General features: G+C 40.4%; 1 protein-coding gene across 4 annotated transcripts in view; it reads left to right on the top strand.

Moving 5' to 3' along the window:
* PTPRR (protein tyrosine phosphatase receptor type R) overlaps positions 1-27065 on the top strand; it is a 215603-nt gene that overhangs the window by 89318 nt on the left and 99220 nt on the right. The window contains exon 1 of one of the 4 annotated variants that reach the window (XM_006121562.4): positions 11711-12418. The exons of the other annotated variants lie outside the window; for them this stretch is intronic. The gene's annotated coding sequence lies outside the window, so the exon portion shown is untranslated. Of the gene's footprint in view, positions 1-11710; positions 12419-27065 lie in introns of those variants that run through there. 4 annotated transcript variants of the gene reach the window in all.

Raw genomic sequence — 27065 nt, 5'->3', positions numbered from 1 at the left:
GTTTGCTGCAAACTAAAACATAGTTAGTGGTATCTACACTCTGGGATATGTACAGCATAGTAATGGTTGGTCAGAGGTAGGTTTTTTACACCTCTGCCCCATATAGCTATGCTGACATATCTTTCAAATGTAGATTCAAGCCATGTCTACACTATAATTTATGTTGGCAAAACTTTGTCCATCAGCCATCAGCTGTCGACATAGGTTGGCTTATGAGAGTGATTGTACAGCAGGGCAGCTGCACCAGTACAGCTGTGCCACTGTAAGCTCACTAAAGTAGAATGGCCTAAGCCTAAGTTTCTAGTGTAAAAAAACAGGCCAACCCCATCACTCTTTCAAAGTAACAGCCAACAACATAAACCATTTTCAGGCCTTTTAGATACATCATAAAGAAATATGAAAAGGGACAAACTCAGTTTCCTCCCCTCCCCCTTTGCTCATTATCTTTAGGACTTTGTCTTAACTTTGTAGCAAAATATTTTGGGGCAGAATATCTGTTTTCTTTGCATTCATGAACCAGAATAGTCTCTGTATCCTGGCAAGTTTTCACCTCTCCCATTGTCTTCTATTGCTGATGCAGATGTTCAGTGTTGGTTTATGCATACAAATACAGATTTAGGCACTTTAGGGACTCTAACTTGATGTTTACCTCATTCTCTTAGTCCTGTATCTTATCTTTGATCATGTTGCTTTGGAAAGTAGTAAGTGTCTTGAAATAGCCCTTATTAAATTAAAAGAAATATCCATTGACATACTCAGGGGAAACAAAACACATTTAGAAATAGTCCCCTCCCCAAAGATTTCCTAAGTATGAGTTTGCCAACCTGAAGTGCTTGCACATCTAATCCTAATAGCATGTGATTTAACTTGATCAGTTGAATGACAGTAGTGGGCATTCTTCTGGATAGCACATCATTAGCTTATGGTTGGATTGTTCCATTTTTAACATGGATTGTTTATACATACAGACAAATTACAACAGATGGTGAGGGGGCATAAAAGAGCAAACTACCGCTACCAAAAAGGAACAGGATTTATCATATGCTATTATTCAGAGGCAGCCTGGCTTCAAACATGTGCTCTGTGGCTCTTAAAGTTCTTCCTTTGCCTCTTGTAAAGATAGCGACTCAACTAAAATAAAGTTGAAGGTAATACTAGTAAAATTTTCAATTACTCAGCTACAGCCTAATCAGCTATCTTAATTTTATTTCAGGGCAGGTATTTTTAGATTTCACGCTAACTATAAAATAAAACACATATTGGGTCCTATGCAAAATATGATGATGGTCTTGCTCATGAAACCATCATGTAATAAGAATGAATTAAAAGGAACAGTGTATACTGCTAAGTGTTACCATTATAGTCCAATTATATTTTCTTTTATCTCTGCAGATAAGTTGTACAAAACTTCAAAGGCCTAAATCCAGCAAGACAACTTAGTACTTGCCCAGTTGGGGCCACAACTACCTCTGCTGTGAAAAATAACTATAAAATGTCACTTGCTAGCTTGGTAGTCTGCCATCCTACATTCAGAGTCATAGATAATGTTAGTGACAAAAGCAAGTCTTAAATAATGTCAGTACTGCAAAACCATCACATCTCAGGAAAAGTAACTTGGATTCTTTTTTTCCCCTCTGGCATCAGCCCACAGAATTGTTAACTAAGTGTCACATAGTTCCTTCCTGTAGGTTTTCCCACTGAACTGGAAACTCGATGAGGTTTCCCCTCATGGGATTACTTTCTTTTTCAGGAAGGGGGATGGGAGATTCTGTGCTCCCAAAACCTACAGGTCTCAAGGCATCTTCAGTGGCAAGGAACAATTGCCTCAAGCCAATTATTAATTTCCATGTCATAGCTTGATGTATTTTAAATATATAATATTTATCCAGACACATGTAAATATAATGAGACGGGATTTAGGCATTCAGTTTTGTGTTGTGATTTAATCTTTCATAAGGTTGCTTTTAATACATAGGCACTCGAATTAGGGGTGCTGGGAGTGCAGCAACCACTGACCTGAAGTAGTTTATATTATATAGAGGGTTGATACACCACTTGCACACTATGATAGGGCAATGTAATATCTGTAAATATAGTTCCTGCCCCTCTTGTTGCTCTGGGTACCAGTGTATGCAGGATCAGTGCACAGACTCCATCTGGCACCAAATCTACAGAATCCTCCTGGAAATGCTCCCTTCTGCACGCACACACCTTCTGACCAGCCAAAATGGGAGAGTTAGGTGATGTAGAGGTCTTGCACTGACCCTCCTCATCCTTAGTTCACTCAGGAAAGTGAGTAGGGTTTACTGGTTTGGCTGGCTTTGTTTTATGTTTGGCGCTCTAATGTTGTTTAGACAAAATCTTTCTGGGAAACATTGCTGAAGGGTACATTTTTATTCGCATGCTATTTCTGTCCATTGCCCCAAAATAGTAGCAGAAAATATCTGTTCATGTGTGGAATTGTTAGGCTTATCCAAGTGACACACAGCATGAAGCATGTTTTCCATCAATTAGTTTTACAATGTGAAGTAAATCATATCTTTTCTTCAAATGTAATTGAGAAAAGAAGGCTGGATGCCTGGTTGTAATTGCCTGTGTTTTCAGTGAACAGCATATACAGCATTCAAAACTGATGTTGCTAATTAAATAACCCATGCAGAAACCAAGAGAAAATTGTAGTCTGTTCAAGTCACCCCTCAGGTGCTGTGTGTCACCTGGTAAGATTCAGCTCATTAGCAGTAATAAAATCATTATATGCTCACAAAGCCAGAAGCAGCTGAAATGTAAAAAAAAAAAAAAAAAAAACCATCCTGTGCTGCTGAATCAGTCAGTGTATGTGTGTGGGGCGGGGGGAGGTGATTTTAATGAAATGAAATAACATTGATTTAGAGCTGTTTTGTGTATGTGTGTATGTGTATATCATTTTAAGTTCAACATATCAGTAAAATTAGCTGTTGGCATACTCAAAGATGAACAGAATGCAGATAAAACATATGGGATATGCACAGATGCATAAGGCCAGAAGGGACCATTATGATAATCTAGTCTGACTTCCTGTATAGTTCAGGACATAAAACTTAACCTAATTATTTCTGCATCAAGTCCATAACTTCTGTATGAAGCATATCTTTTTAGAAAGATACCCAATCTTAAGGACTTTTAATAGTGTAGAATTGGCCATATATCTAAGTAAGTTGCTCTAATTGTTAAGTATCTTCACCATACAAAATAATTACACCTTATTTCCAGCTTGAATGTGTCTAACTTCAGCTTCCAAGCATTGGACTGTGTTATGCCTCTGACAGCTAGAGTAAGGACTCCATACTATCAGAAATCGTCTCCTTATATAGATACTTTTAGATCATGACCAAGTCACATCTTAAATTTCTTTTGGATACACAAAATCAGCTGTTCTCAAACTTTTTGGCAACCCCCTTCCACATCTCTTCTGAATTCCTGCCTCACTCACTCCATCCTCCCTCTGTCACTCACTGTCCCTCCTGACTCACTTTCATCAAGCTGGGGTAGGGGGTTGGGGTGCAGGAGTGTTGTGAGGGCTCTGGCTGGAGGTACTGGCTGTGGGGTGGGGCAAGAGATGAGAGGTTTGGGGTGCTAGAAGGGCCTCTGGGCTGGAGAAGAGGGTTGGGATGTTGCAGAGGTGCAGGTTCTGGAAAGGAATTTGAGTGTGGGAGGAGACTCTGGACTTGGGGTGAGGACTGTGTCTAGGGGTCATGTTCTGAGGTACAGCTAGGGATTTAGAGGTTTGAGATGTTGGAAAGATCTTGGAGCTGGGGCAGAATGCTAGGGTTTGGGGTGTGTATGGGCTCTGTAAGGGAGTTTGGATAGTGGAGGGATGCCAAGCTGAGTCAGTGGGGTGGGATGCAGGAGATGGTTCCAGGTGTGAGGTCTTGGTGGTACTTAGCATGATTCACAGAACCTGCTGCCAGGTCCCTCTGTCCTGTAGGTGCATGGACAGTCAGGGAGCTTTCATGTGCTGCCCTCATACCCACAGGCACTGCACCCACAGCTCCCATTGATCATGATTCCCAACCAATGGACACTGCAGTCCTGGCACTCAGATGGGTACAGTGTGCAGAGCCTCCCTGGTCACTCATGAGTTGAGGGCAGGGTGGCCAAAATACAGCCCGCAGGTCAGATGTGGCCCATCAATCATTTTTCTCTTGCCTAGTCATAGAATCATAGAATAATAGGACTGGAAGGGACCTCGAGAGGTCATCGAGTCCAGCCCCCCACCCTCAAGGCAGGACCAAGCTCCGTCTACACCATCCCTGACAGATGTCTATCTAACCTGTTCTTAAATATCTCCAGAGGGGAGATTCCACCAGCTCCCTTGGCAATTTATTCCAATATTTGACCACCCTGACAGGCATTTTTTCCTAATGTCCAATCTAAACCTCCCCTGCTGCACTTTAAGCCCATTACTCCTTGTCCTGTCCTCAGAAACCAAGAGGAACAAATTTTCTCCTTCCTCCTTGTGACACCCTTTTAGATATTTGAAAACCGCTATCATGTCCCCCTTAATCTTCTTTTTTCCAAACTAAACAAGCCCAGTTCATGAAGCCTGGCTTCATAGGTCATGTTCTCTAAACCTTTAATCATTCTTGTTGCTCTTCTCTGTACCCTTTCCAATTTCTCCACATCTTTCTTGAAATGTGGCGCCCAGAACTGGACACAGTACTCCAGCTGAGGCCTAACTAGTGCAGAGTAGAGCGGCAGAATGACTTCACGAGTTTTGCTTACAACACACCTGTTGATACAACCTAGAATCATATTTGCTTTTTTTGCAACAGCATCACACTGTTGACTCATATTTAACTTGTGGTCCACTATGACCCCTAGATCCCTTTCCGCCATACTCCTTCCTAGACAGTCGCTTCCCATCTTGTATGTATGGAACTGATTGTTCCTTCCTAAGTGGAGCACTTTGCATTTCTCTTTATTAAACCTCATCCTGTTTACCTCTGACCATTTCTCTAACTTGCTAAGGTCATTTTGAATTATGTCCCTATCCTCCAAAGAAGTTGCAACCCCACCCAGTTTGGTATCATCTGCAAACTTAATAAGCGTCATTAATAATAGTCATTGATTATAACATGAGGAAATTAACCAGAGAAGGCAAATGAAGAAATTTTTGGTGAATGATAAAGCACAATTGGATAATTTCATTTTTGCTAAAGGCATTGTCTTGCTTAATAAGAAAGAAGACAACGCTTTGGCCAGATACCACAAAACAAGTTTGTTCATCAGTAATGAAAAAACAAAATATTTGTTCCAAAATTAACTATTAGACAGGGCAGAGAAATACCAGAAGTAGTGAAATGTTTTAGATGTCTAGGGAGGCAAATGTTTAATAAGGAGACATCATGTTGGATGTCAAGCAACAAATATCCAAAGCAGCAAACAACTTTCAAAAGATTTGGAAAAGTAGCATGATTGGCACTGACATAAAAAAAAAACAATTTTTTAACATTGTATGATGTCTGGCCTTCTTTATGGAGCAGAGTCGTGGAAATCTAAAATAGAAATTTATAAGAATATAAACGAATTCCAAAGTAAATGCCCACAGAATATCTTTAGAGTCCATTAGGAAGAGTTTTTTCCAATATTGGAGATTCAAAGTAGAATAAATCAATCTAAAGCATTAAGTATGGAAAGAAGATGATCATGGGAATGCTTTAAGGGTGCCACAAATATGACTTCCATAGTAAGTTATAATTTTAGAAAGAGTAAGAGTAAAACCTAGAGAAGTGCTACGTAGAACAACAGAGAAAGAAGCCAAATCCATCTGTAAGACCCCCCACAAGTCTGAACAGACCAACGTAAGCCTGAAGTAAATAGTGGAAATATGTGGCCACTCTATGCAATTGAGGATGTGGGAGGATAAAGGAAAAAAATATCATGCTGTATATAGTGAAAAGTTTCAGAGGGGTAGCTGTTTGTCTGTATATGCAAAAACAATGAGCTGTCCTGTGGCGCGTTGGCCCTGGTCTAATTCCCCTTATTTCATAATAACAAGTGGAGTGTCCACACTACTAAGCCCATTATTTTGAAATAGGGACTGGTTACATTGAATTACTAAATCCTGCTTTCCACAAGGAATAATGCTTATTTTGAAATATTTATTTCAAAATAACAGTAGAGTGGACACTCTGCTGCTGCTGTCTCAAAATAGCTACTCTCTAGAATCATTCAAAGTAATTAATCCCCAGTGCTTCCTGGGGCTCTAAGTCAAGGTAGCAAGCCCACAGGAAGGGAGCCTGCCTCGGGCTAATTTCGAGGCTTCCCTGTAGTGTGGACATGCTATTTTGAAACAGTTATTTCAGGAGATATTATTTCAAAATATGTTATTTCAAAATAATTTCCTAGTGTAGACAGATTTAATAGGACATAAACTTTTGTGGGTAAAACCCACTTCATTAGATGAATTAGAGTGGAAATTACAGAAGCAGGGGGTATATATATATGGATGTTCAACAAAAAGAAAGAAGTTACTTATCAAGCATTAATGAGGCTAATCAAGTCAGAGTGGATGTGGCTCATTCACTGCAGCTAATGGACCAATGTGAATATCAAAAGAGAGGAAGTTGCCTTTATAGTGCGTTAGCCAATTTAAATCTTTATTCAGGCCTAATTGGTTTGCACTGAATTTGCAAATAAATTATAATTCAGCTGTTTCCTTTTGTAATCAAGTTCTGAACTTTTTTGTAGAAGGATGACTACTTTTAAATCCATTACTGAATATCCAGGGAGGTTAAAGTGTTCCCCTGTGAGTTTGTGTGTGTTACCTTTCTTGATATCTGATTTGTGTGCATTTATCCTTTGGCACAGAGACTGTCCAGTTTGACCAATATACGTGGTAGAGAGGCGTTGATGGCATATATCATTTTAGTGGATGTGCAAGTAGATGATCCCCATTAGGTTGTGGCTTATGTGGTTAGGTCCTGTGATGATTTCGCTGATATAGGTATGTGGACAGTGTTGGCAATGGGTTTTGTTGCAGGGATAGGTTCTTGGATAAGTGTCTCTGTGGTGGGTTGTATGGCTGCTGGCGAGTATTTGCCTCAGGTTGGGTGGCTGTCTATATGTGAAGACTGGCCTATCTCCTAAGGTCTGTGGGTATGTCTACACTACCCCCCTAGTTCGAACTAGGGGGGGGTAATATAGTCATACAGAGTTGCAAATGAAGCCCGGGATTTGAATTTCCCAGGCTTCATTTGTATAAAGCCGGCCGGCGCCATTTTTAAATGCCGGCTAGTTCGGACCCCGTGCCGCGCGGCTACACGCGGCACGGACTAGCTAGTTCGGATTAGGCTTCCTATACGAACTAGCTGTATGCCTCGAGGTGAACGAGGTGTACAGCTAGTTTGGATTAGGAAGCCTAATCCGAACTAGCTAGTCCGTGCCGCGTGTAGCCGTGCGGCATGGGGTCCGAACTAGCCGGCATTTAAAAATGGTGCCGGCTGGCTTTATGCAAATGAAGCCCGGGAAATTCAAATCCCGGGCTTCATTTGCAACTCCGTATGACTAAATTCCCCCTCTGGTTCGAACTAGGGGGGTAGTGTAGACATACCCTGTGAGAATGAGTGAATGTTTTCCAGGATAGATTGTCAATGATGCACTGGAGGGGTTTACGCTGGAGGCTGTAGGTGATAACCAGCGGTGTTCTCTTATGTTTCTTGTTGGGCCTGTCCTGAAGTAAGTGACTTCTGGGTACTCGTCTGGCTCTGTCAATCTGTCTCTTTGCTTCCCCACCTACCTGGGGAAGTGAAAAAAACAGATGACAGAGCTAGACTAGCTGTACTTTGTATATATATCCTCAAACTAATTTCCGCTCCAGTCCATCTGATGAAGTGGGTTTTACCCTCAAAAGCTTATGCCTTACTAGCCCTAATAGGGCCCTTATGCTCTGTTAGTCTCAGAGGGTACGTCTAGACTACATGGCTCCATCGACAGAGCCATGTAAAATAGTTTACTCGGCATAATCAAAGAAGTGGGGATTTAAATAATCCCCGCTTCATTAAAATAAAAATGGCTACTGAGCTGTGCAGATGATCAGCTGATCCGGCACAGCGCGGCAGTCAAGACGCGGCGTGGTCGACAAGGGAAGCCTTTGTCAACCGCTCCGGTAAACCTCGTTTCACGATAAATGCAGGAGTGAGGGCCAGCAAAAGTACCCCAAAACCTTATCTACCAGGCTTTGGTATAAAAATTCCCCCCGAAATCTTAACAACTTAGATTTTGGGGATAAAATCTCTGCTGTCACCACCCAAGTATTGATACAAAAATCAGGGGAGAGATCACTTGGGAAATGTCACCCCTAACGTACAAACCAGGACTCAAAAATTAACCAATACCAGGTTAATAAAAATAAAAGAGAACTTTTATCATCACCACAATATTCCTGTTGCGAGCACCATGACTAGATGGAAAAGGAACAAAATAATATACTCATGGAGAAACTCCACCATGGGCCTAGAACTTGGTTACAAAGGAAAGCCAAAACATTTTTTAAAAGTACACAGATATCAGATCTCATTTTCCAAACCATAAAACAATAAAACCTAATGGATTTATCTAAACTTTACCCTACTTACAGAAAGTGAAGAATGGTTTCTTGGAGAGAGAGACATGTCTGTCTGTCTCTGAGTAACTGAAGTGGAACTACGCAGGACAAAGGAGGGGAAAAAACCAAAATTCCTTTGTCCCTATTTGAAATTCCTACCTACATTCCTATTGGCCAACTCTACCTGAGTTAGGTATAGATAATCCCTTAGTCCCCAGGCTGTTGGCTAAACCTCATGATCATGACACCTCAATTTTTCTCCTTCTCTCCCCTTCCCGGCTCCTTCCTTTATTTATTCTTAGATCTGGACTTCTAATACTCCTGTCATCTGAAGAAGTGGGTTGTGCCCACCAAAGCTAATGATACCATCTATATGTTTTGTTAGTCTTTAAGGTGCTGCTAGTTTTTAAGTTTTTCCAAAACACAGTTCATCATCTTGTAAGAGCAAAGTATAGATTTTGTTCCTAAATGTATCTGACCTTGCATTTGGTTGCAAGATTTTGCTTTGTCTAGAATGATTTAATTGGGATTGGTCCTCCTTTTACCAGGGGGCTGGACTCAATGACCTCCTGAGGTTTCTTTCAACCTTATGCTTCTATGAAAACATGTAGTTCAAGGGGCACCCTGAAGATAGGGAGGTGGGGTAGGCTCTTATTTAATCACAGGATAGATCACAGTATAGATTTAAGCTTATTTAGATCACAGTATAGATCACAGTATAGATTTGACCTAGCTTATTTAGATCACAGTATAGATTTGATCTATCCTTATAATTATTTATCTCACTACCAATTTTAGGTTCTATGCTATTTTACTGGTAAATGATTTTATATTTTCTTCAAGATCATCAATGAAAAGTTGAATAGAATTGGGCCAAGATCAGATTCCAGAAAAAGCCCTTCAGCCAATTCTTGGGTGCAAACTATCCATTCCTACCAATTTAAAACATTTAACTGCCTGTCAATTTAAAACATTTAACTGTTCTTCAACTTCCTGCCTATTTACTGTTGGAATAGAAAGTATATCATTGTTACTGTAAGATATGACTATACCTGTCAGCTTCTTTGCAAATATTTATTGAAGCCTTATGCTTTTTTTTACAGCATTAGTCGCAATTTTACAATCTCCACCTAGTAACAGAACTATACCATGGCTAGGGTAATTTTCTACCTAACTAAAAAAATCATATTGTCTTTAACACAAGTGGCTAAAGATCTTTCCTTGATAACTTTAATTTCCTTTACCCACTGGCTACATTTCATGTACATTGCTGCTTCTTCCTTGCTTACATAACATCATTAGTCAGATAAGGGCAATCCAGGAAAAATAATTCTCTGATGTCATAGAAATGTAAATGGATTCACAGAATTACCATCTTTTGAAAGGATTTGCAGTTTACTTCAGACTCAAACCCTGTTTTATTCAAAAGAGGAAAACCATAAATTTTCAAGCCAAGTTTCCTGCGGTTCCATAAAGTTTGTTTACAGCCACCAGTCCTGGCTCTGTGTTCTGTGCTGTTATTTAATTCTAATTGACCCCTAATGTCTTCTAAGAACCCAGTAAGCAGTGGAAGTGTTGGTAATGCTGCTAGACAATATTGATCCCCATGGTTCGGCACCGGTCAGGTCCCGAGGGTGCCAAACTGGAGAGGTTCAGCCTGCAATAACAAACAAATAGGTATGAACAACCGCACCTAAAGTGCAACATGAATGTAAAATTTCTGTCAGTGGAAGCAAATTGGATTTATAAATGTAATACAATTGTCAGTTCTCTACTGTTCTTTTAATTCTTGAAAGCGGTTCCTGTCTTTCCAGCCCTTCAGATATAACCCAGTGTCACGGCATATCGGGGAGTCCCCAACCCTGCAGCCCCATTCATGGGTAGATGTGACTGTTAGCCAGCAAGTAGAACAAAAGGTTTATTGGTTCACAGGCACACAGCGTAGGATAAGATCAATGTTAACACAGTACCAAGAGCAGGCAGCATTGTTCCTCTCGGGGAGAAGGGATCCCAGGCCCTTCTCCCCCCTCTTCCTGCTCTAAGATCCTTCTCTCATCCTAACCCAGCTGAGACTGACCCATCCCCCAGGCCCTATTTCCCAGCCTGGAGTCAGTCCCGCCTATCCTTTGTCCTGCTTCCAGGCCCAAGTGTTATTTGCTGTCACCTGGTCCTCAGGACTTGAGAGACTGACATACTTTCACAGTGAGTCACACCCAGCCCCCCCTCCTTATGCAGACAGTGCTGCAGTGCCCAGAGGAGAGTCTCCCTATTCTGCTGGGGGGGCCACCCCAGCAGACCAGGGAGACGCGGAGCAAAACCGCGGAGGACACGGGCGGCGGGACTGGCGCGTCTCAGCGGTCCCACCGCCCGTATCTGCCTGGTCTGCTGGGGGGGGCCACACCTAGTGCGCCCCCCCCAGCAGACCAGGCTTTTCTCGCTGCGGGCTTTGCTCCGTGTCTCCCTGGTCTGCTGGGGGGCCCCCCCCAGCAGACTAGGGAGACGCAGAGCGGCTTTTCTCGCCGCGGAGGAAGTGGGCAGTCCCGCCGCCCGCATCCTCCACGGCGAGAAAAGCTGCTCCGCGTCTCCCTAGTCTTCTGGGGGGCCCCCCAGCCCACCAGGGAGACACGGAGCAAAGCCCACAGTGAGAAAAGCCTGGTCTTCTGGGGGGGGCTGCACTAGCTGCGCTCTGCCCCCCAGCAGACCAGGGAGATGCAGAGCAGCTTTTCTCGCCGTGGAGGACGTGGGTGGTGGGACTGCGGCGCGTCTGGGAAGTCCCGCCACTCCTGTCCTCCACAGTGAGAAAAGCCCCGTTCGTATGTAGGGATCCGACGTAAGTCAGATCCACGTAACTTGGGGACTGCCTGTACTTTGATTGGGTGCAGAGGGAGTTCACAATCAATGTTGTGTGCAGTCAGACACCTCACTTCCTGAGTCCTTGCTTTATATGCATGTCAGTTTAGTAATATGGGTACGAAAAATGCTTTGAGACCCATAAATGAAAAGTGCTGTCTGTGTGAGCTTAGAATGAGTATGGTTTATTATTGAAAGGAGATTCATTTTTGCAATATTTTGTGTCCTACTGAGACACAGTGAATGAGCTCTCAGCTAATGAACACTCAGCTTGTGATTGAGCTGCTTTATTTTGACTGCTAAAGCAGCTCTGAAGTTAACAGCCATGGGACCAAATTCTGTTGTCTGCTAATACTGACAGTGTAATTAGGAGCAAAATTTGCTCCAGGAAGTAAAATCTATTCAAGGAAGGGTAAAGGTCACTGCATACACAATATCAGTCCACTCAGTAATAACATTGCTATTGGAGACATGATGTGGCTTATCATTTGAGATTAATATTCCAATGAGCTTCACTCCCTCTCCATGTTCAGAGTCAGGTTGTGCACAAGTAGCTGCACAGTAGAAACAGTAGGAAGAGACTGTTTGAATACAGTAGTTCTATGGGGCTACTCATCCTGGCTATGGGATCTTCTGGTTGATACCTGAAGGCCGACTAACTTGCATAACACCTCTCCACTTAGATTTACTAATTACTATGAGAAGCATCCTCTCTGTACATTCCAGTTCTGGTAAATTGCAGGAACAGCAAGTACCTGCGGTGTCTCCCGCAGGGAGCACACCTCAGCAGTTCTGAGACCTGTTATGTCTCTCGCAATAATACCAGGCAGGCATTTTCTAGAGGCTGAATGGGATTTGCTTTTCTTTCTTTGTTGACTCAGAAACCTGCATGATTAGGGCTGGTTACTGATGTGAGAATGAGATGCACAGAATTTTGCACATGGATGTGGACACAGCAGCTGCACCTGAACGGCTTTTGGAAAAGTAAGAAAACCCATCAGGGTTATTCAGTGTGATATAGGTCTGTTTAATATAGCAAATTGATATGGTGAAAGGATGACACTTACTGTTTGCAGAAAATGTTGGATTGTATGCACTGTAGTATCTCTGATCTTGTATTTCTTGTGTGGTGAACAGAAAACTGTAAGGGATTCATCAGTTTTTCATAGTGACCCAAAAAACTGATCTTGATATTGTTGTCATAGGGCTATATCTCTAACACAAGAGAGACATGGGAAATAAAGTACAAGCTATAGTAGCATTTATAGCCATGTAGCTCCATTGCATTTTTTTCTTTATTATTACTGCACCAATTTGAGGAAGCTATTATATTTCCAAAGCCTTCTTGCCACAGGGACAGAGAACACTATGTCTTTGCAAAACTTAGTATTATGATAACTTTAAACTAATTTTGCTTGTTCTCACTATTTGTTTTGCTCGACAAATGCAAAGATTTTTTTAAAAATCTGGATTTTTAATGTAAACTTTTTTCTCAATTTTCCCTATGAGAGGTGACTATTTAAGCATTCAATAGAGAGCTTTTGAGAGGTATTTTGCTTGTCCGGAGAGGTTATTAGATCATTTAAAAAAAAAGACAAGGAAAAGAAACACTTCATTCATCAACTCCATCTTTACATACACTGTTGGACTTTTCTAGTTTATTCTATTTTTGACTGCTTTGCTTAGTCTAATTTTAATGGTCCCAATCAAGTCAGCTTCCCCCACTCCTTAGAAGATTTGTATATAATATGTTTATCATTGTTAAGAAACTTAATTCTAGTCTAGGAGAAAGGCATGAAGGGATTACTCTATAAATTATTTGGTATAATGATCAGACACGTCTACATTTAGCTCACATCAGGCCCAGTCTTGCCACAGAAGCACAAGTAATACTTCTTCACACAAGTAATACTGTTGATTTCAATAGGATCATTTGTGAGGATTGGAATGTCAATGGGATCATTTGTGTTAATTGGATTCACGAGTTAAATGCCTTCAAGATTGGGCCCTTAATTAAATTGATTTCTGCTTTATCATAGTTAGATGCTATAAGGCTTGTAAATAATAGGAGTTAATTGACACAGTTTGTCAGAATGATTTTAAAATCAATGGCTTCTCATCAATATTATGGATTAAAAATAAAACAACCTTAGTCTCATGTGAAATTTCTTTCTCCACATGTACTGTCACATATTGTATACACATATCATATAAGCATATAATATATAATTAGCCACCTTCTGACATTCCCTATGGGTTATACTTTAACAAAACTTCAGGCTTAAATATTCAGCACATATATAGGCAAATGCAGCTCCACAGATGTATTTGGCCCCGGGTTTTCAGTTACATTCTAATCAAGCACTCAGAAAAAGGCAACCAGAATCTTTTGCTACTGGAAATAACTTCTAAAACAGTATCTCCTAACATGATTGCTGATTTCCCTTGTAAAAAGGCAGATGTCAATGGGGCTCCAGCTAAGCACTGCAGCACATATGGGATTGGGCCTTAAGTGCAATTATCGGACTATTTGGGCTTTTTGCAGTAAACGTATCCAGAAGCTATGGACTCTCACAGTGGGGATTCAGATAGGCAGGGATCTTAGTCCCGGCCATCGGTAATCTCAGAGCTCTTACACTGGCTCCTGGCAATGCCCAGGTGTGTGATCTTCACCCATACAGCAAATTAATGCATAGCTTTTCCACTAGTTTTTTATATCTGAACAGTCACTTTTTCATTGTGTACATTATTATTCTTTGTATTATTCTAGTGCTTAGGAGGATCTGTGGCATAGGAGAAGGGGAAATGTATACGGCCATAGGTACATTTGTCTGCTGCATCCCATATCAGAAATTGAATTGCAATTGGCACAGCTCAGGTTCACGTGGAGCTGTTTGAGATTCTTTTTCATGTGTCCAAAGAATATGAAAACAAAAACGAAGGAAATAAGCAAAAATTATAATTATTTCTTGTTTGTATTGTTCTGAGGAAAAGTAGGATGATGTAGAGGGGGCAACATGGAAGAATTGGAGACGAGGAAAAACAGAAAAGGAAAAATTGCACAAAAACAAATAGGAGGAGCAACAAACAATAAAAAACAAGGGAGCATACAAATAAGAGGCAGGGTATGGTTACACTTCCAGTTGGAAGTATGATTTCCAGGTTGAGGAGACATACTTGTGCTACCTCTCATTGAGCAAGTGAGCTAAACACAAAGGCTACATCTACATTGGCATGATCTGGCGCAAATACTCTTTAACGCAAGAGTTTTTGCGTTAAAGTATTTCTGAACATTTGCACAAGAGGGCTTATTCCTGAGCAGGAGCATCATAGTTCTTGCACAAGAAGCACTGATTTCACACATTAGAACGTCAGTGTTCTTGTGCAAGAACTCCCCACCAGTGTAGACAGACAGCTAATTTTTGCACAAAAGTAACTCCTTTTGTGCAAAATCATACCAGTGTAGACGTAGCCAGAGTGTAGGTGCAGCAGTGTGAGCTGTAGAATTGGCTGGCTGCCCACAAGTACTTACGTGCCTCAGGTTTCACATGGATATTTGGAATGAATTGCCTATCCCATGGCTACAACTTGTGCTTAGCTCACTAGCTTGATGAGATATATTGCCAGTATCTCAAAGCGTAGACTTATTTAAACATTTTTAAAGGTCAGATTAGGGTTGCCAAAAGTTCAGTAGTAGAGCAGGGATATGCCCAGGCTCCATGCTGCTCCCAGAAGACGCCAGCACATCCCTGTGTGTCCTAGGGCAGTGCAGGAGTTCTCCATGTGTTGCCCACACCCTCAGTGCTAGCTTCACAGTTCCCATTGGCTAGGAAACATGGCCCATGGTAGCTGTAGAGTCTGTGTCTGCAGGCACTAGCAGCATGAAGAGCCCTCTGACCTCCACCCCCCACAGCTGTGTCTGCCAATTCCAGGAAACTACCTTAGCTCCATTTTGCTTCTGACTGGGAGCCTCCTGAGGCCAGCACTGCCTTGCTGGAGCCTGCACCTTCATCACCTTCTGAATACTGAACCCCCTGCTGCCCTAGCCATAGCCCTTTCCCTGACTCTGCACCCCAAACACCCCACTACCCCAGCCCTGAGCCTTGTCCAGCACCCAAACTCCTTCCCAGAGGTTGCACCCCACACCCTCTCTTAAACCCAAATACCTGCCCCAGTCTCTACCCAGAATCACCTCCCACACTTCAAACCCCGCCCCCCAGTCCCAGCCCAGAGTTGCACCCCAGTTCCCTCCCCGGTGAAAGTAAGGGAGGATAGGGAAGAGTGAGTAACAGAGGGAGAGGATATAGATGGAGTGAGGCCTTGGAGAAGGGATGGGGTGAGGCAAAGGTGTTTGGGTTTGTGTGATTAGACAGTTGGTAACCCTAGGCCAGAGCCAGGGAAATGTTGAGATCAGCCACTTGAGTATCTTCCATGAGTTCCATCTCATTTTCTTATCATGAATCTCATTCAGCAAATGCAATACAATCAAAAGAGCAAAGTACAAGATGAGGAAAGTACAAGTATAAAGCAGGCAGTTAGTTAATATTTGCTCAGTGCTTTCACGATTTAAGACTTGGACAAGTTCTGACTAGTGTTACATGCTTATTAAGCAGGAAGGGCAAAGAAGGTCACAATGGTAAGTGGGGACAGTGCTCCTGTGATAGCTGAATTTGGAATACCTGTAATAAAACATAAAGAAGTAAAAGTAGTAATAAAATTTATGCATTCCAAATTGTTTAATAGACTCCTGATTGAGTCAGTCCTTTTTAGGACAAAAAGGATGTTTTTACATTATTAAAATCCCTTATAGTTAAAATATATCCTGAAAAATAAATGGTCTGGTAGCACTTTATAGACTAACAAAACATGTAGATGGTATCATGAGCTTTCCTGTGCCCACAAAAGCTCATGATATCATCTACATGTTTTGTTAGTCTATAAATTTCTACCAAACCATTTGTTGTTTTTTTCTGAAAAATAAAGATGGAAAGATACTATAGTAGGTCTGAGGCTTTTTCTTTGTGAGATTTATGAGTGTGCACCTTCCTGAATTGCTTGTTTGAACACTAGTGCCTAAGATAGGCAGAGCAAACATATCTGCATACATAAAGAATGAACTACCTGATACATTCCTGTCATTCTCTTTCTAAAATTTACTAAGCCACACTTCTTTAACTTGCTGGAAAGAATATTGTAGGAGACCATATCAAAAGCTTTGCTAAAGTTAAGGTATATCATGTCCTTTGCTTTCCCCATCTGCACAGAGTCAGTTATGTCATCATACAAAGCAGTTAGGTTGGTCTGTCATGAATTGCCCTTGGTGAATCCATGTTGACTGTTCCTGATCACCTTTCTCTCAACTGTCTCACTGAGGTGAGGCTGATCAGTCTGAGGTTCCCTGAATTTTCCTTCTTCTCTTTTTTAAAGTTGGGTGTTACATTTGCCTTTTTCCAGTCATCCAGTACCTCACCTGATCACCACAAGTTTTCAAAGATAATGGCACTGCAATCACATCAACCAACTCTCCCAGCACCCTCAGATGCATTCGATCCAGCCCCTTTTTATATGTTGGTCCCTGGAAAATCCAATTTGAACCAGTACATGCAAACCTCTCTAGGAGCAGGTCTGGTAACAGAGGGAGTTCATTGGCATCCCTCCTTATTAAAGAAAGTACATATAGTTCCACAAAAACACATACAAAATTGCATTTTAATGCACTGTGCTATAGCGTTACTAACCCCAATTCAATAAGGTTTAACTTCATTCAACAGAGTTTAGATTTGTTAAAGATATTACAGGATACTGTCAGTCTGTCACTCACCTGCCTTCTGAAGATTAGGATCCATCAGAGAATCTCAAATTGGTCATCCACAAATTGAAGCAGCAAAATTACCTGTCACTTCTGAAAATCTTGACTATGATATTTGTCTAAACATTGTAGATCTTTCTGTCCTGCAAGGGAAGTTTAGAAAAACACATAAAAGAGGCTTTTTCATGGTATCTGCTTTCAGCTGGCCATGAAATTATGAAAGAATAGTTTTTATTCTAGCACCTCTGCTCTTCTCCTTCATGTCCCAAGTACATCTGGGTACAAAATTTTGAGTAGCTTATTTGAGAGAAATGCAATTTTAGGCAATGTAAAACTATTCACAAATTTGAGACAAACAGTTTGTGCCATTCAAAAAATGACTGGAGGAAGGGGTGCTGCTACAGCTATGTCTGTTTTTCCTCCCTTTTAACCTTTAGGGCCATATTTAGGGCACACACCTAGGAAATTGGAGATCTAGGTTCAACCAGGATATTTATTTAAAAAAATACTTTTTCTGTGTTGGTCCCTGAAGAATACAATTTGAACCAGTATATGTGAATCTCTCTAAGGGGGCTTCAAAGGCCTGATAACAGAAGGAGTTCATTAATATCCCCTCCCTGTTAGAGAAAGTACATACAGTGCCATAATAACACATACAAAACTGCATTTTAATGCACTGTGCTACAGAGTTACTAATCCCAATTCAATAAGGTCAGACCCAAAACAGACCTTTTCAATTCACCAAATATTCTGAAAATGTTCAGAACTGCCACAAAACTGAAAAAATTAATTATTTACCCTGTTTTAGTCTCTTGGGGTATGTCTACACTCCTCATTGCAAGAGGAGTAACGGTAGTTTGAATTAGGAGCTTTAATTCGAACTACCTAGCCCATGCCGTGTGTAGCCATGGGCAGGTAGTTCAAACTACGGAGCATTTAAAAATGGCGGCGCCCGGGAACATGCAAATAAAGCCTGGGATATTTAAATCCCGGACTTCATTTGCAAGTTCAAATGACTACATTCGCCACCCTAGTTCGAACTAGGGTGGCTAGTGTAGACATACTCATGGAGAAACAGAAGGACATAAAAATTAAAATGTGTTCTGTATCTCCCCAGAAAGATTCTGTTTGAATTTGAGTGAAGGTTCAGGAAAATTTCTAATTTATTCAAAGGTTACATCTACACAGCTGTTCTTCTGCAAAACCTTGTGGAGCGTCTACACTGCACATGTGTTCTTGCGCAAGTAAATTTACAGTAAAGCATCAGAAAAGTAGGCTTCTTGCACAAGAGTTATTCCTCTTCCCACGAGGAATAAGCCCTCTTGCACAAGAGCTCTTGAGCAAAAAGGCAATGTGGACAAGCAACAGGGGTTTCTTGTTCTAGAAACCCCTATGGCTAAAATGGTCATCAGAGCTTTCTTGCACAAGATAGCATCCACACTACCATGGATGCTCTTGCGGAAAAGCACATCTCTTGTGCAAAAGCACATGGCAGTGTGGACGCACTCTTGCGTAAGACCTTTTGCATAAGAACTCTTGCACAAAACAGTTCTTGTGCAATAATCCTGAAGTGTAGACATAACCAAACTGTTTTACTCATCTTTAACTATTGGCAAAATTGTCTGTGAAAATAAACTTGCAAGCAATATAACAATAATTTAGGACTCTTACCTTTAAACTTTCTAAGCCATATGAAGGTAGCATGACTCCAATAAAAGTCAATGGGAGTATTGGGGTTAAAACTAAGTTATAGTTTTGGTCTTGGTTAATACATACAAGAAAAAAACTTAATCTATTTTCTATCATGACCTAGTTTATAATTCTAGATAAAAGTGTCATTGCTCCTCTTGACAGCTTCCTGGAAATGATTTCTATATTCTCGCACCCATTTCACAAAACTACAACAGGAATTTAAATTTTCAATGACTGAGAGTAGCTTGAGTAAGGTGAAACTAACTGTAAAAACTTACAAAACCTCTTTTACCAAAAAAGCAAAGACTCCATAATCAGACAGAAAAAAATGCATTACAAAGAGTGGGAGTGAACATGCTCAAAAGAGCCCATTACTCCAAGTATTATCAGTAAGCTTTAGGAGAGTGAAACATTATATGATTGTTGCAATCATGCTGAGCATGAAAATTGTACTGTAGATAATAGCACCCTTTATTTCGGTTATAATAGAAGGTAGTCTTTGGTTTTCATACATTTAATAAGGGCAGTTGGGACAATTTTATGAACTAATTATCACATATTTTTCAAAGAATAAGAGGGTAAAAATGGTTCCACTGATCTCTCTCTCTTTTTCCCCATGTTTCTATCTGTGTATTGTCTTTATTGCTTTTGTGGCAGATCATTCCTGTCAATTCTCTGGCATATAACTCAGGGGTAACGAGAGAAAAAAGAGGCAGACAGGGCTGAGAAATCTATCGTTTCAGTGGCTTTGAACTGGATCTCTACTGATCCTTTTAACAAGCCTGACATAATTTCATTCTTATTTAAAATCCAGGCCTTGGGCAAATGCAGAACAAAATTAAGAAAGACAGAAACTAAATTTTCAAAGCAAAGTCAAGGACAACTCTGAAACAAGTTGAAAACTATTGATCTTAGGGTATGTCTACACTACCACCCTAGTCCGAACTAGGGTGGTAATGTAGGCAACCGGAGTTGCAAATGAATCCCGGGATTTGAATTTCTCGGGCTTCATTTGCATAAAGCCGGGTGTCGCCATTTTTAAATGTCCACTAGTGCGGACTCCGTGCCGAACGGCTACACGAGGCACGGACTAGGTAGTTCGGACTAGGCTTCTGTTACCGTTCACGAGGAGTAATGGTAGTTCGGACTAGGAAGCCTAGTCCGAACTACCTAGTCCGTGCTGTGTGTAGCCATGCGGTACGGAGTCCGCACTAGCAGACATTTAAAAATGGTGGCGCCCGGCTTTAGCTCAATTTGCATAGCTTATTTCGAGTTAAATCCTGCTGTGTTGACAAACCCCTGCTTAATTTATTTTTTATTTTCTTCATTTAAATCATTGATCTGGGATGGAATTGGGGATGAGGGGTTCAATACTCACCCTTTCACGGAGCTAGCTATTCTGTCTCCTTTTATTTATGGTTTTATGAGAAGCAATCACATTCCAGGAACATGCCACTTTCCTGGCACAGCCAAACCTTTACCTTGCTTTAAGTTATGATAAGAGGAAACTGTATACTGAATTTGGTGGTCCTAGCTCTTAGCATGTAGGAGGAGTTATTGAACAAAGAGACAGACAGATAAACTCTCAAATATACGGTAGATTAAAGTGCTGTTGCTGGTGCAGGAGAAATCGCCCTTCTCCTTATGGAACTCAAGAGGGTTAATTTGTCATCCCCAGAAGATCCTTCAATCCTCATGGATTGGCACAGGCCCATTGCATTCCTGCTGCCTCCAAAGCTCTTCTTACCCTCCTCCAAGTTGTTTTCATAATACAGAGGGTGACAAAGACTCAGATAATGCTCCAGGGTCAGCATTATCTTAATTCCACCAGCCCTGAAGATCTGTGTGGATACAGTGCCCTGGAGATTGGCGATTTCTCACCCTTCTCACAGTGCTACACCTTTAAAATGGTGGAGCTTGAAACTCACTGAGCACTTAGGGTGCGATCCAAAGCTCATTAACTTAGAAATAAAAGCTCCCATTGACTCTAGTGATCTTTAGATCAGGGCCCTTAGTGAAGTGGCTATGGGGGGAGGTTTGAGATAGACCTAAAATACAGCAAACAGCCTAGTGACTCTCCATGTCCACCTCCCGCAGTGACATGTGGTAATAAAGAAGAGGTGAATCCAGGACCAGGTATGATTGAAAAAAAATGTAAAACTGAGTCATATCAGTAAATTAATCACAAAGCAGCCAAATTATCTCACTACGTCACCTAGGCTGTGTCCAGACTCAGGGGTTTTTTCGGGAAAAGTAGCCTTTTTCTGAAAAAACTTCCCCTGCGTCCAGACTCAAGCCGCGTTCTTTCGAAATTAAATCGAAAGAACGCGGCTTTTCTTTCGATGGTGGTAAACCTCATTTCACGAGGAAGAACGCCTTCTTTCGAAAGTTCCTCTTTCGAAAGAAGGCATTCTTCAATGTAAATAGGGCTTCTTCAAAAGAGAGCATCCAGACTCACTGGATGCTTTCTTTCGAAAAAGCAAGCCGCTTTTTCGAAAGTTCAACGTGCAGTCTAAGACGCTCTCTTTCGAAAGAGGCTCTTTCGAAAGTATCTTTCGAAAGAGCCTCTTTCGAAAGAGGCTTGCAGTCTAGACATAGCCCTAATGTCTTCATATAGTTGTTAACTGGAGTATGAGAGCGCAGGGGGAAGGAGGGGGAAAGCCTTCTGAGACGTCTCTGAGAAGAAGCAGAAAATCCTCTGAAATATTATTCTGTCCTTTCTCATAAGATCATACTAGTGTTTATCATGTGATGTCATCATAGACATCATACTCTTCATCATTTTTAGATCACCATTAATAGGTATTGATGCACAACCTAGACTGGTAAGAATCAAAGTACTCAGTAGAATCATAGTCAGGGCTGACGAGAGTCCTCGCCAGGCTCTGGGGCTCCTGGGAGAGGTGGGGCCTCCAACAGAAGGGGCGGAGTTGGGGAATAGCCTCCTCCAGCCAGCCCTTCAGCTCCACCTGGGCAGCAGGGCACACACTGAGGGCTCTAGCAGTGATTTTAAAGGCCTGGGGCTCTGGCTGGTGCTGCTGCTGGGTTAGGGCAGCTGGGAGTTCTGGGCCCTTTTAAATGACCGGGCTCAGGGGAAGCTGTACCCTTTGGCCATCCCTTTGGTGGCCCTCATCATAGTGAAACTGGAGCTTGGTACATCTCTATCTTTTCAGTAGTTTTCCCTGAAAAAAGGAAAATGTGCAATCAGATTATAATGGGGAGGTTGGTAATATTCATTGTTGGTTTGCTGAGTAACAGTTTAAACAAAGCATGGCTGGAAACTTGACAAAATCTCAGATGTCCCTGAAAGCCCTCTTGAAGAGAGATATTAACAGTCTTCATCAATAATGAGCCAAATGCATGTCTCCATGTTTTAATAGTCATGAATGATATGGGTCTTTTCTACAGATGCCTGACTGTAATCCTCCAAGCACACCTAAGACCTCAATGAGTGAATCTAGTCATTGCAAACAGAGCATTTCTCAATCCTGCTTTGACATATCTACAGGAGTGGTCAGCTTTTCCCCAGAAACAGCTGATCTTATTTGCAAACACAGTAAATATTTCCTCTCAGTGATCTATACTCTAATTTGTCAAGGGACTGAGGTGGTTGAGGTTAATCCTACTGGCTACATTCAGAACTGTACTAGTCTAGATTTCAAACACCATGAATGAGGGAACACTTTATTTACCTGAACAACTGTTATGACATAGACTCATAAAAAACTCTAATAGTCTCTGAGAAAGCATTTAGCTAGCTACATCGGTAAAAAGGAATTGATGGATTGAATTAGACTCAAAGTCCATCAGGTCCAATATCCTGTTTCTGACTAGCCAGTTCCAGATTCTTCAGAGGAATTTGAAAGAACCCTTCAGTAGGCAGATATGAGTTAATCTGTATCCCATAATTGAGTCTCATCCTGGTCTCTAAGGGTACGCTTAGATTGCGGCACTATTTCGGGATACATCCTGAAATAGCATTTTCCACATCTTTATTGCACTCCCATTATTTTGAAATGCAATCGAAATAATGGGCATGTTATTTCTCATAAATGGTAATAACGGTAAACCTCGTTCCATTAAGATTAAGGGACTTGTTGGAATAGCAATCTATTTCAAAATAAACACAAAATAAGCTACACAATTTTCATAGCTCAAATTGCATAGCATATTTCGAGCTAATGCCACAATTGTAGATGCACCCTAACAGTACAGAGATTGTCTTCAGCTCAGAAACACGATGTTTAATAATATCACTTCCACAAAAAAATTGTTATAATTATGTTAATGGGGTAGTCTTCATGTCCATATAAATGTCCAATCACTTTAAGATTCTTAAATTCTCAGCCTGAGAGTGCTACAGTTTAATTACATACTACAAAAATAGTATTTTCTTTTATTAATTTTGTATTTCCCACGTTTCCATTTCAATCAGTGTCCCCTGGGGGAAAACATGGAAAGTGCAATGTCCACTGTGTCAATTGTCATGTTAATGACCTAGATTATCTTTATACATCCCTTTTCTATTACTTCTGTTCTTCTGTTCCTTCGAAGCACTCGTAGGATGTATATGTATACGTTATTTTTCATTGCATTATATATGAATATATCAAATTCCAGAAAAATATTCTTTGTTGTCTTACAAATACATTAAAATTGAGAAGCATTAAATTTTATCTAAAATTTAGATTTTTGCCTCAAAGCAAAAACATGTGTGAACTTGTGCAATGTGCAGAATTTGAATATTGAATAAATGGGACTGTAGCAATCTAAGGTCATTTCCTGTCACTTAACCAATCTGTAATCTCTATGTTGAGTTAGTTTCTTCAGCTCAAAAAGTATTCTTTGAACAAGTTTTCCCAAATGGTCAACTACAAGTAAATATAAACTGTTTGATTTCAATCACTAGTGTGTTGTTCAGCCATCTCCTTATAGGAAAACTGCTTGACTGGAATACAAGCATATTGATAAAACAGTGTACAGAAGTCTGTTTAGCATTTGCCTTTCGAATTTCTGCTTCCAGTTACCTCAAACAACATATGTCATCCTTTTATCTGCAATTACAGAGGTTTTTTTTATAATTTTTAAGCCCAGCCCTAAGATTCCCCCAACATTTTCATTCATTATCTGATGGCCTTGGAAGAGTATAAAGTTCCCAGGAAGTGTTTCTATTTTGATTTCTAGCCATATTGTGTTCCTAATAGAAAAGTATGTATGACATTTTGCATAAGTAGTGCTAGGTAATTGCTAGTACCTAAAGCCATGACATTCCTGATTTGGAGCATGCATTAATCATCAAAATAGCTGCTTGATATTTGGAAAATATGAATTTAAAATTGCAAGTAAAATAGAATTATGGCTCTGCAACTTTCTTATCATAAGCTACACTTATAATTCAGCATAAACTTTATAAAAATATTGGTTTAGTCAAAAATATGAAATGTTTCCTGTTTAAATAGAGGAGAAAGTTTAAAAGAGGAAGAGACAGTATGGAGGGGACTCATCAAAATCCCCAAGCAAAAATGTATCAGTTTCCAGACACAACATTTTAAGTCATAACAAAAAAAATTGTTTTGAAATGTAAAGTCATAGGAAAATGTTCTCAGAGTCAATAGGAAAATATTTGTTTCTACTAGGCCACATTTTCCAATGGGGAAAAGTTAAATCAACTATTTCTCTCTCTCTCTCTCTCGCCCTCTCTCTGAATTCATTTCTAAGCATGGGATACAGTATTTTCAGAATGTTATTATACACAATTATACATAGAAAATGTCATGCTCTGATTCAGAGCAAAAAAAGACTCATTTGTCTGAAATATTCTAAATAGACACAAAGGCAAGCCTGAGAATGTCACCCTGTGGAAAAATCCTCTGGATAGATCAAAGGAGACCATAATTTTCAGGAACTTCTATACTGACATCTCCATGCACATGGGAGTCATCAAATATAGTAATACATAAGAACTCCAACCGTTGCACCAACTTGTATTTTAGCAATTTTTGCTCTGACATTTTCCATACGACTTTATGGTTTATTCACTAACAAAATCATAAATCAACATCATGCCTCAAGTGTCCAGGAAATGACAGGAGCCCAATCATCTAGTCTCTGTAACTGAATACCTTAAATATTGCAAGCAGAATGAAAACAATGCACTACTCAACCCTCCTCTGTTCTGCAAAAAGTTAGAGCATGGCTGAATGCAGAGTTGTGAAAATAAACTGGCTCAGTGTACCAAACCAGATCTCACTGATTTATGCCAGGTCCAGAAAACACTCAGATGTAGGGTGTGTCTAGACTACCTAGTTTTGTCGACAAAAGTGGACTTTTGTCGACAAAACAATACCAGCGTCTACACTACCGCGTAGTTCTGTCAACATAACGTCGACAGAACTCCGCGGTTTTGTCGACGCTGGTATACCTCATTTTACGAGGCATAACACTTTCTGTCGACAGAACTCTGTCGACAGAAGGTGTTATTGCCTGTAACACTGCGTCCAGACTACGGAGTTCTGTCGACAAAGCGGCTTCCTTTGTCGACAGAACTCCATGTGTCTGGACGCAAATTGTCGACGGAAGTTTTGTCGACAGTATCTGTCGACAAAACTTCCGTCGACAAATCGCGGTAGTCTAGACGTACCTGTAGAGTCATGAATGGAATGTATTTATTCGTAACAGATCTGGCACTACCCAACCAAAACTGTCCTCACAATGAATCACAGAAAGGGGTATTAGAATCCTCATCACTACAGATAACGTTGCTTCCTAAGTCATCCATCTTAATCTTCCCCTGTGGAGCCATCTTCCATTTATACAACTAACAAAGACAAAAGTGTTACTAAAGCACTTGAGAGGGAGTTTTCACTCTTCCAATCTTAAATGAAAAAAGTGCCTCCAAAAAATGTGCCTGTTGAGGGTTCTGGATTTTTTTTTTTCATTCTGTGTGTCATACAGCAATTTTCTGGTGATCCCTGGTACATCAATTAATATTTGTTGGTGCCCCAATATATATAAGTGAATGGCAATGCAAATACAGCCATTCATTTATGAGTTTTCTTTTTACACATAACCTGTTTTATGGTTTTCAATTTTCTGGTCCCTCTTTTTTAAAACAAAACAAAAATAAATTGAAAAAAGGCACTTCTGAAGACTGACTTATCTCTGATAGATATCATCTGAGTATCCAGTGGTAGGTGGTGGGGAAGAAATTGACAGCAGCTGGTGTACCAACTGGAGTTCAGAGGGGAGGAGCCAAAATAATGAAAAATATTGGTATATTTGAGAGGCAGGGGATGGTTGTAAGGAGAATAAATGGGAAGCCAGAGAGGCTTCATTTGATTTTAGCCTAAGCAACAAATCTTGCACTTGACCAAATAAATTATTAAAATAGAGAAAAGATATTACTCTATATTTGAAATCAATCCCATTCTGCACAATTTCATTCTCCCAGGATGAAAATCTATGTACTGAAGTGCCTGTGAAATCCCTATGTTAAAAGTTTCTTCAGTTTTCTGTTCTGAATTTTCTTTTTTGGAAATATCTCTTTCCAAACATTTTATTTGTTGCAGGCAAGAACTCCACTGTTTTGCCTAGAGCATATAAACCTAGAAACTGTCACTACACTTGCAATAGCCAGATTAATAATTGGCCTGGGAAATGAGGATAGGTAGCAGATTTTAAATTATATACTCCTTAGAGAGCAGGTGCAATGCATGATAAACACTGATGATCAGCAAAGAGTAAATGATTAATTAGTGTTTTCTAACAGTGGATATTATTTCAGTCTTTCCTTTTCCAAAGCAAAAGGAGCAGCAGCAGAAACTGAGTAAGAAATAATTTAAAAATCTATGTGAACATTTTGTTATATTGACTGGCCATATGCTAATGCCCACAATGTATACGCTCTGTAATAATACTGTTAACTTAATTTTATGATTTCCAAGAGATCAGAAAAATTTTGAATCCAGACATGTTTCTCTTTTATCCCAATTTATCTAGTCTAGACAGATTAGATTAATTTAATTCTTCTAATCTAATCTGTTTATCCTAATCTATGTACTCTATCATAGTAGTTACAGAATACCAATCATCATAGCATCTAGGTACCAAATTACTATAATAGCAGAGTGA

The sequence above is a fragment of the Pelodiscus sinensis genome, chromosome 1, assembly GCF_049634645.1.
Source record: "Pelodiscus sinensis isolate JC-2024 chromosome 1, ASM4963464v1, whole genome shotgun sequence".
Taxonomy (NCBI): Eukaryota; Metazoa; Chordata; order Testudines; family Trionychidae; genus Pelodiscus; species Pelodiscus sinensis.
This window is presented reverse-complemented; position numbering and strand designations above follow the sequence as displayed.